The sequence below is a fragment of the Ochlerotatus camptorhynchus genome, unplaced genomic scaffold (genome assembly GCF_037179485.1).
Source record: "Ochlerotatus camptorhynchus isolate MF236.1 unplaced genomic scaffold, CSIRO-AGI_Acam_v1.1 ptg000383l, whole genome shotgun sequence".
NCBI lineage: Eukaryota > Metazoa > Arthropoda > Insecta > Diptera > Culicidae > Ochlerotatus > Ochlerotatus camptorhynchus.
The window spans coordinates 2,875,171-2,887,397 of NW_027040870.1; positions in this window are offsets into that span (position 1 = coordinate 2,875,171).

The window sequence follows — 12,227 nt, forward strand, 5'->3', positions numbered from 1 at the left end:
TTTGAAAACCGGTCACTCATAGAATGAGTGAATTTTTACTCATATATGAGCAAATGTAACTCACATTTGAGTAAACATTTACCTATATATGAGTGTCACTTACTGATATTTGAGTAAACATTTATTCATATATGAGGGACCTGCATGGCAAATAATTCATTCCAATATTTGAGTATCGTTCACTCAAATTCGCAAAAACATAGGTCACTCGTTGAATGAGTAAAATTTTCCTTGTTTTTCCAGGAAAAACTTCTCGAATATGAGGAAAATGTAGAGAGGATTCACTCAGTATATTAGTATACTCCAAGATGGAGTAAAATTTTCGTTGATATTCCTTTTTTTTTAAGGCTTTATTAAAGAGATTTTTAGCCTTAGGCTAGTTCATCTCTAAGTTGATATTCCTCATATTCGAGAAGTTTTCTTCTGGAAAATCTCAGTAAATTTTACTCAATCAATGAGTGACTTACGTGTTTCCGACTTAGAGTGAATGATACTCAAATATGAGGTGAACTCATTTTCCGTGCACATGTAAAGTGTATGGTACTCAAATATGATGAAATTCATTTGCCGTATACCGAAGTGGTGATCCCATGCATCCATCTGTGAATAGATAGTTCAATCGCATTGAAGTTGCACGCAATTACTTGCGTGCAAAATGTCATGTACAACATTTCATACGAGTGTAAAAAAGAATTCTAACTGGTGAGATTCCGCATGCAATTCCAATTGGCTAAAAATCTCAATAATAATAAATTAACAAAAAACACATAACCAAATATATATTAGGGTCTAACGTCCGTCCCTAATAAAATTTGTATGTATGTATCGTTTGGGTTATAGTTCGGGTATGTTTTTTTGACGTAGAACTACGTCTTTGTCGACTATACTGGGGTGCAAATCAAAAAATATGTGTGGTGAAAGAGTGTTAGGTTTTGAACGCTTGTAACTTTGTCATTTATAGATGAAATTTAAATTCAAATACGCCAATCGATAGGATATTACATTACGAACCTGCTGAAATAAATATTTTCCCAATTTTTCTGTAATTAAACTTTTTTTTTTTTTATATTAATTTATTTGTACAGGCTCAATCGAATAAACTTTACAGAGCCGAGTTATCATTTTCATTATACATAATTAATGTCTTAAATCTAGAGTTAAAGGAATTGAACCGATTACTCGCGGTCGTCTCGAGGTTAGTGGAGATTTACAATTTTTTGGATGGGGAAAGGGAGAAGGAGGTTTGAAATATGATTTATTATACAAATACCACAAATACAAATAATTAATTAATCCTAAAACATGAACTTATTTCTATTCATCTTGAAGACAAACATTAAAAAAAACCTACACGCACAATACACAAACTAAACACAAGGTTAATCAAACTAACAATCTAAGGTTAGTATTCTTAAAGTAAACATATATAAGATTCATAAACTCCAGATCACGTCTAGCCAAAATATCCCGAACTGGAACATTAGGTTGTCTACCTCGAGCCCGAAGGGAATCGCACAGCTCAGATCTGACTCCACGATGCTCAGCACAAGACCAAAGGATGTGATCGGCGTCTTGGTAACCTTGTCCACATTCACAGAGATTGCTGTCTCCCAGCCCAACACGAAACAAGTGAGCGTTTAACGAATAGTGATTGGACATGAGGCGAGACATCAGACGAATGAAGTCTCGACCCACATCCAACCCCTTGAACCAAGGACTCTTCGACACCTTAGGGATGATCGAGAATAGCCATCGTCCCAAACTTCCTTCACTCCATTTATTTTGCGAGCTGGTGAGCGACTGTTGACGATAAATGAAGAAAAATTCATTGTAGGCGATTTGTCGATCGTAAATATCGCCTTGCATAGCGCCCACCTTAGCAAGTGAGTCAGCCATCTCATTGCCCGGAATCGAGCAATGAGATGGGACCCATGCAAAGGTGATGACAAAAGATCTTAAAGATAAAGCACTTAAAAGCTCTCGTATTTTCATGCGAAAATAAGAGGAGTGCTTTACCGGCCTCATAGAGCGAATAGCCTCGACAGAACTGAGACTATCCGTAAAAATAAAATAATGATCCGGTGCAAGTGAGGCGATCGTTTCTAGCGTATAATATATTGCCGCCAGTTCAGCAACATATACGGAACAAGGAGCTTGAAGCATTCGAGAGGCGCTATGAAATTCGTTAAAAATACCAAAACCAGCGGACGACTCTATTAGTGATCCATCTGTGAAGAACGATCTTGCGGAATCAACTTGGCCAAACTTTGCAGCGTAAATTGACGGAACAATCATGGAACGATGATGTTCTGGGATTCCACGAATCTCCCGCGTCATAGATAAATCAAAACTAACTGAATTGCCGAAGTCGGAGAAGCATACACGATGGGGATTATGCTGTGAAGGGCTGACATCCTGAGTTATGTACACGTAGTACATAGTCATGAAACGAGTTTGAGGGTTGAGCTCAAGAAGCTTCTCAAAGTTTTCGGTTACCAATGGGTTCATAACTTCACAACGGGTGAGGAGCCTAAGGGACAATTCCGAAAACCGATCCGATAGTGACAACATGCCCGCCAACACTTCGAGACTCATCGTATGAGTCGAGTGCATGCATCCTAACGCGATACGAAGACAACGATACTGGATACGTTCCAGTTTGATGATGTGAGTTTTAGCCGCCGACCGGAAGCAAAAACTACCGTACTCTAAAACCGATAAAATTGTTGTCCGGTACAACGTTGGAAGATCTTGCGGATGAGCTCCCCACCACGTTCCGGTAATTGTTCGGAGAAAATTGATCCTTTGTTGGCATTTTCGTCTCAGATACTCAATGTGAGATCTCCAGGTGCATTTGGAATCGAACCAGACCCCAAGATATTTGAAAGACTTAATTAATTAAACTTTTGAAAATAGACAAATGATAATTTTATCACTGTTTTCATGAAATAAGCCTTTTTCCCAAACCCATTCATCATAAACGAATACCACTTGGTTGCAAATCATTCTGCTTGAACCTGAAAAGATATAAATCTGCTCTGCTATCCTGCCTCTGCTCATTAACGCTTCGGACGGCGTGGCACTAGGTCCTGCAGCAAGCAGGACCTAGTCAGCTGCCAAAGGTGGATCACGGCGTGTCCACCACAATGAGGAATGAGACTTGAAAAAACGTGCATGTAAAACCCGAAAAAGACATGGACTTTGACAAACAATTTATTTTTTACATGCAGAGCCAACATTTTCAAAAAAAAATGCTTAACAGGAGACATACACTCGATGAATTACCAACAACTGACTGTAAAACATATCTGGTACCTCTATATATGCAATTATATTAACATCGAAAGTCCATCCTTTTTTACATATTCTGCACAAAAGAAACGTTCTGCCCCGCCCCCATTCATAATTAAATGGCGGAAAATCCTGTCAGTTGCGGGGCTTAGAAGGTATGTTTTGTGCAGAATATGTAAAAATGGAGGGACTTCGGATGTATTTTTTGTGCAAAATATGTAAAAAGGAGGGATGTCGGATGTTAACCTAAATGCATATATCATGCATTATAGATAGAGATAGATAGATAGGTTCTACGTCATACAGCGGTCGTGTCTAGGACACAACCCTTTATTTTTTTTATTATATTAGGAGTGCTTCAGTTAGCAAGTACTGACGTTACCGTAAAAAATAGCTTTACGGCGGATGACTAAAACCCAGCAAAATAGAACACCGAGTTTTCAGTACTGATTATGTTTTACTGGAACACCCTTATAAACAAATACTATAAACGAACGATAACCCAAATTGTCAAACTTTTCCTCGAATGGTTTGGATGATACCCCAAACACGTCGTTAAGCAAAATAACCATACACATTTTATTAGGGCAGTCATCAAACTTAAATCTAACTGATCACTGATACCTCTTCTTCTTCTCCTTCTTTCCTTTATTTAACGTCGGTCTCTGTTCCGCAATCTAGTGCCGCAATCACCGACGGACATCGATTGCTATCCATTGACTTCAATCGAATGTGCAGAAAGGCAGCTTCCACACCTGCGTAGGATATCGCACTCATTCAACAACACGAATGGGCCGGGACCAACGGCTTTACTTCCCTTCCGAAGGAAGACGTGACCAGAGATTTTTATGCCTCAGAAAAATCCCACCGACCTCGGCTGGGATTGAACCCAGACCCATCGGGGTGTTAGAAAGCAGTCACGCTTACCACTACACCACCGGCGCCGGCTCACTGATACCTCGGACTGACTCTTGACCAGGGGTTGAAACTGTTTACGTTTTTTACGACACTCGCTTCGTTGTCATGCGCGGCAGTCTGTTTTTATTCGTACTCTCATGCTCTACACGCTAAGAAAAAATACTCACTTTTACATACTTTTGATTGATTGCTTTATCTTTATTTAGGAGGCTTTCAGCCTGAGGCTGGTTCGCCTCCAATAACATACTTTTGACTAGTTTGTCTCCTTTTCTCCTCTAATGTTGTCAAAAACGGAGGGCCAAAACCACCCAACAGGGGTAGTAAAGTGTGGGAACCCAACGATGAGTATAATCATATTTACGTACTTTTGGGTACAAATAAATTTATTTTTGGTTGAAAGCTAGTGGAAAATTCCATTCGAATGAATGAAAACTACTTTGACCCGCTTTACCTACTTTTGGGTTCCTGCACTAAAGTGCCGAGATGAGTGAAAAGAATTTATTTTTGGGTACTTGTTTCTTATCGTGTGCCGTCGTCTCTCTTACACAACACAAACGGTAGAACAACATTCCAGCAAAAAGAAAATTTTCGTATAACTATCATATGACATGTGTGATTTCATTCTAATTCCTCAATTTGGTGTAATTTAAACCATTTCTGATCAGAAATGCTATTACTAGGACATCGTTGCTTGCTAATTTCAGAATTCACACAAGCAGCTCTTATTATGAGAAAAACTAAAATACATCCATTCGTGACGGTCTTCGGCAACAGTGGCGTATGACAGAGCCTGTCATGACATTTTAGTTTAGTACTGTAATTTAATAGCTTCTTTTGTAAGTGTCGGAAGCAAAGGCAGTCGATTATCACAGAAAATATGTTAACTGCTCATGACAGTGGGCTGCTTTTCAGGGAGCACTTTGACGAAACGAAAACCAAGTGCAGCATCTTGATAAGATCATTGTATCCACTTATCAACAGGAAGTCCACCCTGTCCCTGAAAAATAACCTTGTTGTCTACAAGCAAATCATCCTTCCCGTAATCGACTACGGTATGCCAATCTGGGGGATCGCCAAATGCCTTCACCTTAACCTCCAAAGTATCCAGTACAAGATGCTTATGATGATCCTAAGCAGTCCTCCACGGACGCGAAATTCTAGGCTACTACGGCCACAACGTAGGGTCCTAACCACTAGACGATCACGGCTATAGAGGATTAGTAATTGAATAGCAATCGAATGGTGTATATATTCTGCATTTTCAAGGTCATATAAAACTGTTAATAATGCTGACAAAAGTTTTGAGTGGGTTGGTTTATTTCCTTTAAATTCCGTTATAATTGCTTATCTTTTGACAGATACGCGTATTTCGTCTACTACTTGCAGACTTCATCAGTGCCAAGTACCAAAACCCACTCAAAGCTCTTCATAAAGGGATTCCGTTAAGAGATTCGACAAATTTAAAGGATTGACAAAAGTTATTAGAAGCATTTCGTTTATTTTTATTATGGTAATTTTTAACATCGCCGGCGGCGGAATCGAACAACAAGATGATAGTTTTAGAAGTAGTAATAAATAATGTGCAAGGTAAGCAAAAGGCATGATTGTTTACATATTTTTGTTTTTGTTTACATATATTGTTACACTATTTATTCAAGAGTAATAAGCTCGGTATTCTTATTCTAACAGCTAACAATTGAATAGTAGTGCTTATTTCACTTTGATCAAATTTACGAAGCAATACATTTTACAGATGTTTCAGATCGTCCGGGTACATAATAATCAAGATTTTTTTTCCGTGTTGGGTATTTTGATCACTGCGACCAGTACTTAGATCTATTGTGATATATTCCCCGTTTTAATATTGCTTTATTAGCATGTCGTAACATCATTTTATGAAGCGACCGACATGGACTGACCGAAAGCATTTTCCCAATCAGGTATTACATTTCGAATGAATTGCACTACTTGGCTGGGAACTGAATTCCAAATATCAAAGGGTTCTGTCAGCCCCTTATCCTGAAAAATACGCCTCTTATTGAAGATTGCTGTACAAGAGCATAGCAGGTGTTCAGAGTCTTCTTTTTCTATGCCACATAATCGACACATGTCATCTTGTAGTTTTCCTATTAGCTTCAAGTGATATTTACATGGACAGTGCCCTGTTATTAAACCAGTGTACATACTGAGATCTTTCTTTGATAGTAAAAGAATTTTGTTAGTCATTGAAATGCTCGGATTAATAAACCGTTTCGATTGCCTAACAATGAGAGTGTTGTTCCAATTGGTCTCCATTTTCACTTTTTCCCATTTCTTGAACTCCATTCTAAGAGAGCAAGCAGAAACTCCACAGAATGGTTCTGGTCCTATAAATTGTTGAGATGATCCAAGCCTAGCTAGTGTGTCGGCTTTCTCATTCCCTTGAATTCCACAGTGACCAGGAACCCAAAATAGGTTCACTTGGTTTTGGCAGGCCAATGTTTGGAGTGACATTGCACATTCCCATACAAGTTTAGAATTACATGTTGCTGATTTCAAAGCATTTAGTGCTGCTTGGCTATCAGACATAATGCAGAATTGCTTGGACTTCTGCTTGGAACACGGTAGGCAGTAGCCCATATATATTGAGATATTTATACCTGGACCTGTTACCTCGGTTAAGGTTGATCCGGGTCACCAGATGGTCACGACTGGTACCTTTTCTCCCCCCGATGGTCTTTCGGAAACCCGGAATAAAACCGGAAGCACTTGGCTAATCTGTTACAACTTTCAGTAGACCATAATTTCGAACATTTTTCTTCTTACTGTGAAAATTTCAGCCAATTTCATTTGTGAAACAAAAAAGTTATACTCATTCAAACATTGCTATTCGTATGCCTGTTCGTAAAAATAAAAACTGCACAAAGCGCGTTAGTCCCTTCCCAGAAGTAGGGCGGGTGGTGTTCATTTGAAATGCTAATAACTTTTCGGGGTTAACTCGGATTCACATCCGGTCTTCAGCCAAGATGTTCCCAATACACCAAAGGTTCTACATTTTGTACCTAGCGCCGCCTAGAGCCGCGAATGTGAAAGTGACTGGTTCCCCCATACATTTTGTTGATTTTCCCCATACAAACTTTAAGCCCTTTGAGCGAGGGGTTTCCGTGATTTAAAATTTTGGCAGGGTTCTGGTTCTGACCGCCAAAGTACCATTCCAGGGGGTAGCGTTTGAAATTCCAGACTTTGACTTTTTTTCCATATAACGCTGAAATACTCTAATCAGCATTGATTCATTTTGGAATTAGAAAATCGTATTCGAATTGGAAATATGAGACTTATTCGGAGATTGGGCTTTGGTTGGTTTCGGTTTTTCTTTTAAATCTTTATCATGGACATTTTGGTTGGTTTTGGGGATAAAACGCAGAAGGCTGTGGGGTCAGACTAAAGCTAGCTGGGCAATCCGATTCGTAATTCCGGTCGTCTGACGCAGAAGCTGAGAATTTTGGAGGTGCTCAATAGACTGATGCAAAATTTGACTTTTTCGCTCCACAGTGCTTAAATGGTTTCAAATCGGGTCCTGATTAGCCTCCCAAAGTTACAACTCATTTGGATAGAAAAAGACTTCGCACAAGCCATTTGAAGTTGGCATGTAAATTGCTATGGGAAATCTCAACTTTTTGTTCATTGCCTTCTATTGTTTTTCCATATTAAGCTGCGAAACAGTTCGATAGCCATTCTTATAGAAAATTTTCTCAGCTACAACTTTGCTCAAGATTGTTTATATGTAAAACGAGACAGGAAAAAGTTATTAAATATTTAATAGATTGGTAAACTTATGACATGATCAAGCAGCTGCTCTGTAGGCAACACTGTATTTTGCTGTGTGACATAGTAGCCATGATTTTTGTGCCCTATTCAACGCCCCAGAAACACCAATGTTGCCTGCTGAGCGTATGAAACGGATGCATATTCTCTCTGTTTGTTTTAAGTACATTTTGTACCATACGCTCCAGTGAGAGACTGGAAAAGGAATGGACCGATTGTTTGGCCCCCAAGGAGTCCGGAATTGAATCCCATGGACATCTTTTTATGGGGATTCATAAAGGAAGAGGTGTATTCGGTGAAAATCAACACGCGCTAACAGCTAGTTGACCGAATTTTTCTTGCTGCTCGAAAGATACAAGAGAAGATGAATAATAGGGTACAGAACTACTTTGGCCTATTCGCCCATTTTGGGCCTATCGAACAGAAAACTTCAAATATAAAGGGTGATACGGTCAAAATTTGGTCAATATCAACTTGACGTATTTCTTTCAATTTTGCATTTAAAAAACCTGAACACCCCTCATTTTGAAGGTGTGTGTGTAGAATGTTGCTCCTATTTTGATTTTGGAATTCACTCTTCAGTTGTCAAAATGCCGTCCAAGCAAGAAGAGCAGCGTATCAAAATTTTGCGCGCGCATCGCGAAAATCCGAGCTACTCGCACGCAAAGTTGGCAAAATCGCTAAAAGTTGCCAAATCAACCGTTACAAATGTAATTAAAGTGTTTGGGGAACGTTTGTCGACAGCCAGGAAGTCTGGATCGGGGGGAAATCAAAAACCGGAAGCCGCTGAGACGACAAAGAGAGTTGCCGGTAGTTTCAAGCGAAACCCTAACCTCTCTCTCCGAGATGCCGCAAATAAGCTGGGTGTATCGTCTACAACCGTGCATCGAGCCAAAAAACGAGCCGGACTATCGACTTACAAGAAGGTAGTGACTCCAAATCGCGATGATAAACAAAATACGACGGCCAAAGCGCGATCCCGGAGGCTGTACACGACGATGCTGACGAAGTTTGACTGCGTGGTAATGGACGACGAAACCTACGTCAAAGCCGACTACAAGCAGCTTCCGGGACAGGAGTTTTATACGGCAAAAGGAAGGGGAAAGGTAGCAGATGTTTTCAAGCACATGAAACTGTCAAAGTTCGCAAAGAAATATCTGGTTTGGCAAGCCATCTGTACCTGTGGCTTGAAAAGCAGCATTTTCATAGTTTCCGGGACTGTCAACAAGAAATTTACGTGAAAGAGTGTTTGAATAAACGTCTGCTGCCTTTCCTGAAGAAACACGGTTGTTCCGTACTGTTTTGGCCTTATTTGGCATCTTGCCATTACGGTAAAAAGGCCATGGAGTGGTACGCCGCCAACAACGTGCAGGTGGTTCCCAAGGACAAGAACCCTCCCAACACGCCAGAGCTCCACCCAATTGAGAAATACTGGGCTATTGTCAAGGGGAACCTAAAGAAGACCAAAAAAACTGCTAAGGGCGAGCAGCAGTTCAAGGCAAACTGGCTTTCTGCGGCGAAGAAGGTGGACAAGGTGGCTGTACAAAATCTGATGGCAGGGGTCAAGCGTAAGGCCCGGCAATTCGGATTTGGAAAAGCGGAAGCCTAACTGAATATTTTTCCTGAATTTTATACTAATTTAACTTGAAAAAGAAATTTAATTTGATTTTTTAAATAAACGATTTCACCGATTTACACGCGTTTTCCCTTGACCAAATTTTGACCGTATCACCCTTTATCCATGATTTCAGATTTAACAAGTAAATTATGCATTTGGTACGATACTTTAGTTAATAAGCTACGGTACGAAGTCAATGAGAGCGCTGATATGAAAGTTTGCACCCATTATTCTCAAAAACAAAAGAAGCGCTCCGACCGAAACCATTTTTATCGTCATCCGATAGGCCGAAGTGAATTCATTGGCGTTTCAATGCAGATTTAGGTGGAATGATATGTTTTGAGCCTGAAATTGAAACTTTAGACTTAAAGTCTCTTCTACAAAGTTGTTCCTTATAGTTATGCCCTCATTTTTATGACAATGAATTCTAGGGTGGTTCCTATTATCATTAAAATCAAAAATCTAACTTATTTGTTTGAATAAATTAAGGTATACATTCTTCGGCAAAGTTATAGCTGAGCTAATTTCAAGCAACTTTGTAGGAAACAACTTTTTTGTATCTCTTAAATTGGCCGATTTAGAGCTATTTTCTTGAATTGAGTTAGGGTGGCTCTAAAAAAACAGTTGTTTTGCTCTAGTTTTCTTATTTCGAATTTCTCAGCAAAGGTGTTTTCAAATAACTTTTAGATCTTAAAAAGGCGCAAATTTTTGCCTCACAAAGCTTGTCAATATCTCTCGCCGATCAAAAGTTATTGACGTTTTTATACTAAAAATATGCACTTTTCAAATGTTAATATCTCTGGTTGAGGAAACAAAAAAAAAATTTCTACGGCATTTGAAAGGACGTAGGTTATTCTCAATAATATGAAAAAATTGGAGATATTTTATTTTTTAAACTCGTATAAAATCAATTTGAATTTATTCATATTTTTTACTATATTCGGGTATATCTTTTTTATTAGAAGAGATACAGACAACAAATTTCGCTATCAAACATTCGTCTAAAAGTGTTTTAAAAGTCTCTAGAAAATGACTTTTATGAGAAATTTCAAATAAAAAAGTTATTGTCAAAAGATGGATTTCATAGGACCACTCTAATGACAAAATTAAATAAAATGTGCTAGTACATTTATTTCAATAGTTGGACATTTAGTGTCTTCGAAGAAGTTTTTTCCTTAAAAATTCCTTTCTTTTAGTGTTTGCAAACGTCAGGGTGGTCCTCAAATTAGGGAGTTTTTAAAACTAACTTTTTTGTTTTACAAAATAAAAACATGTGTTGTTTGAAAAAGTTGTATCTTAGTTTATTTCGAGCAACTTTGTCGAAATTTTTTTTCAATCTCTTAACGTTCTCATTTTAGAGTAATTTTTCGGAGTTGACCTAAGGTGATCCTGGAAAAAATAGTTTTTTAGCACTAACTTTTTTATTGGAAATTTCTCATAAATGTCATTTCTTGAGACTTTTAAAACTCTTTAAGACGAATGTTTTATAACAAAATTTGTTGTCTGTATCTCTTCTAATAAAAAAGATATACCTGAATATAGTAAAAAATATGAATAAATTCAAATTGATTTTATACGAGTTTAAAAAATCACGTACCTCCAATTTTTTCATATTATTGAGAATAACATACGTCCTTTCAAATGCCGTAGAAAAACTTTTTTTTTGTTTGCCCCAACCAGAGATATTAACATTTGAAAAGTGCATATTTTTAGTATAAAAACGTCAATAACTTTTGATCGGCGAAAGATATTGACAAGCTTTGTGAGGCAAAAATTTGTGCCTTTTTAAGATCTAAAAGTTATTTCAAGACACCTTTGCTGAGAAATTCGAAATAAGAAAACTAGAGCAAAACAACTGTTTTTTTAGAGCCACCCTAACTCAATTCTAGAAAATAGCTCTAAATCGGCCAATTTAAGGGATACAAAAAAGTTGTTTCCTACAAAGTTGCTTGAAATTAGCTCAGCTATAACTTTGTCGAAAAATGTATACACTCAGGTCTTTTTTTACACGGGGGATACGTACCGTGTAAAAAAAAACCTACGAGATTTTGATTTTTCGCATGCTTAAATGTTTTTAAAAAATCGGATTTTGATGCCATTTGTAATTAAAGCATGATATGGTCCATATAGACATATTTTAAAAATTTCTGTATTTACACCAAAAATTGTGATTTTTTTTTTAAGTATGCCATTCGATTGCCTATAGCTTGAGACGGATAATGTGATTGGAAGCAAGTCGATAGGTTGTATCGTTGTCGAGAAATAGTTAAAAACGTACCGTGTAAATCGTGGAAAACCGTGTAAAAAAACCGCGTAAAAAAAACCGTGTAAAAAAAGACTTCAGTGTACCTTAATTTATTCAAACAAATAAGTTAGATTTTTGATTTTAATGATACTAGGAACCACCCTAGAATTCATTGTGATTAAAAAGAAGGGCATAACTATAAGGAACAACTTTGTAGAAGAGACTTTAAGTCTAAAGTTTCAATTTCAGGCTCAAAACATATCATTCCACCTAAATCTGCATTCTGGACCACTGTGCAATGGCGTTTCAATGCGTTAGGCCGAGTTTAGAATCCGTAGGCCGAGTTTGGCG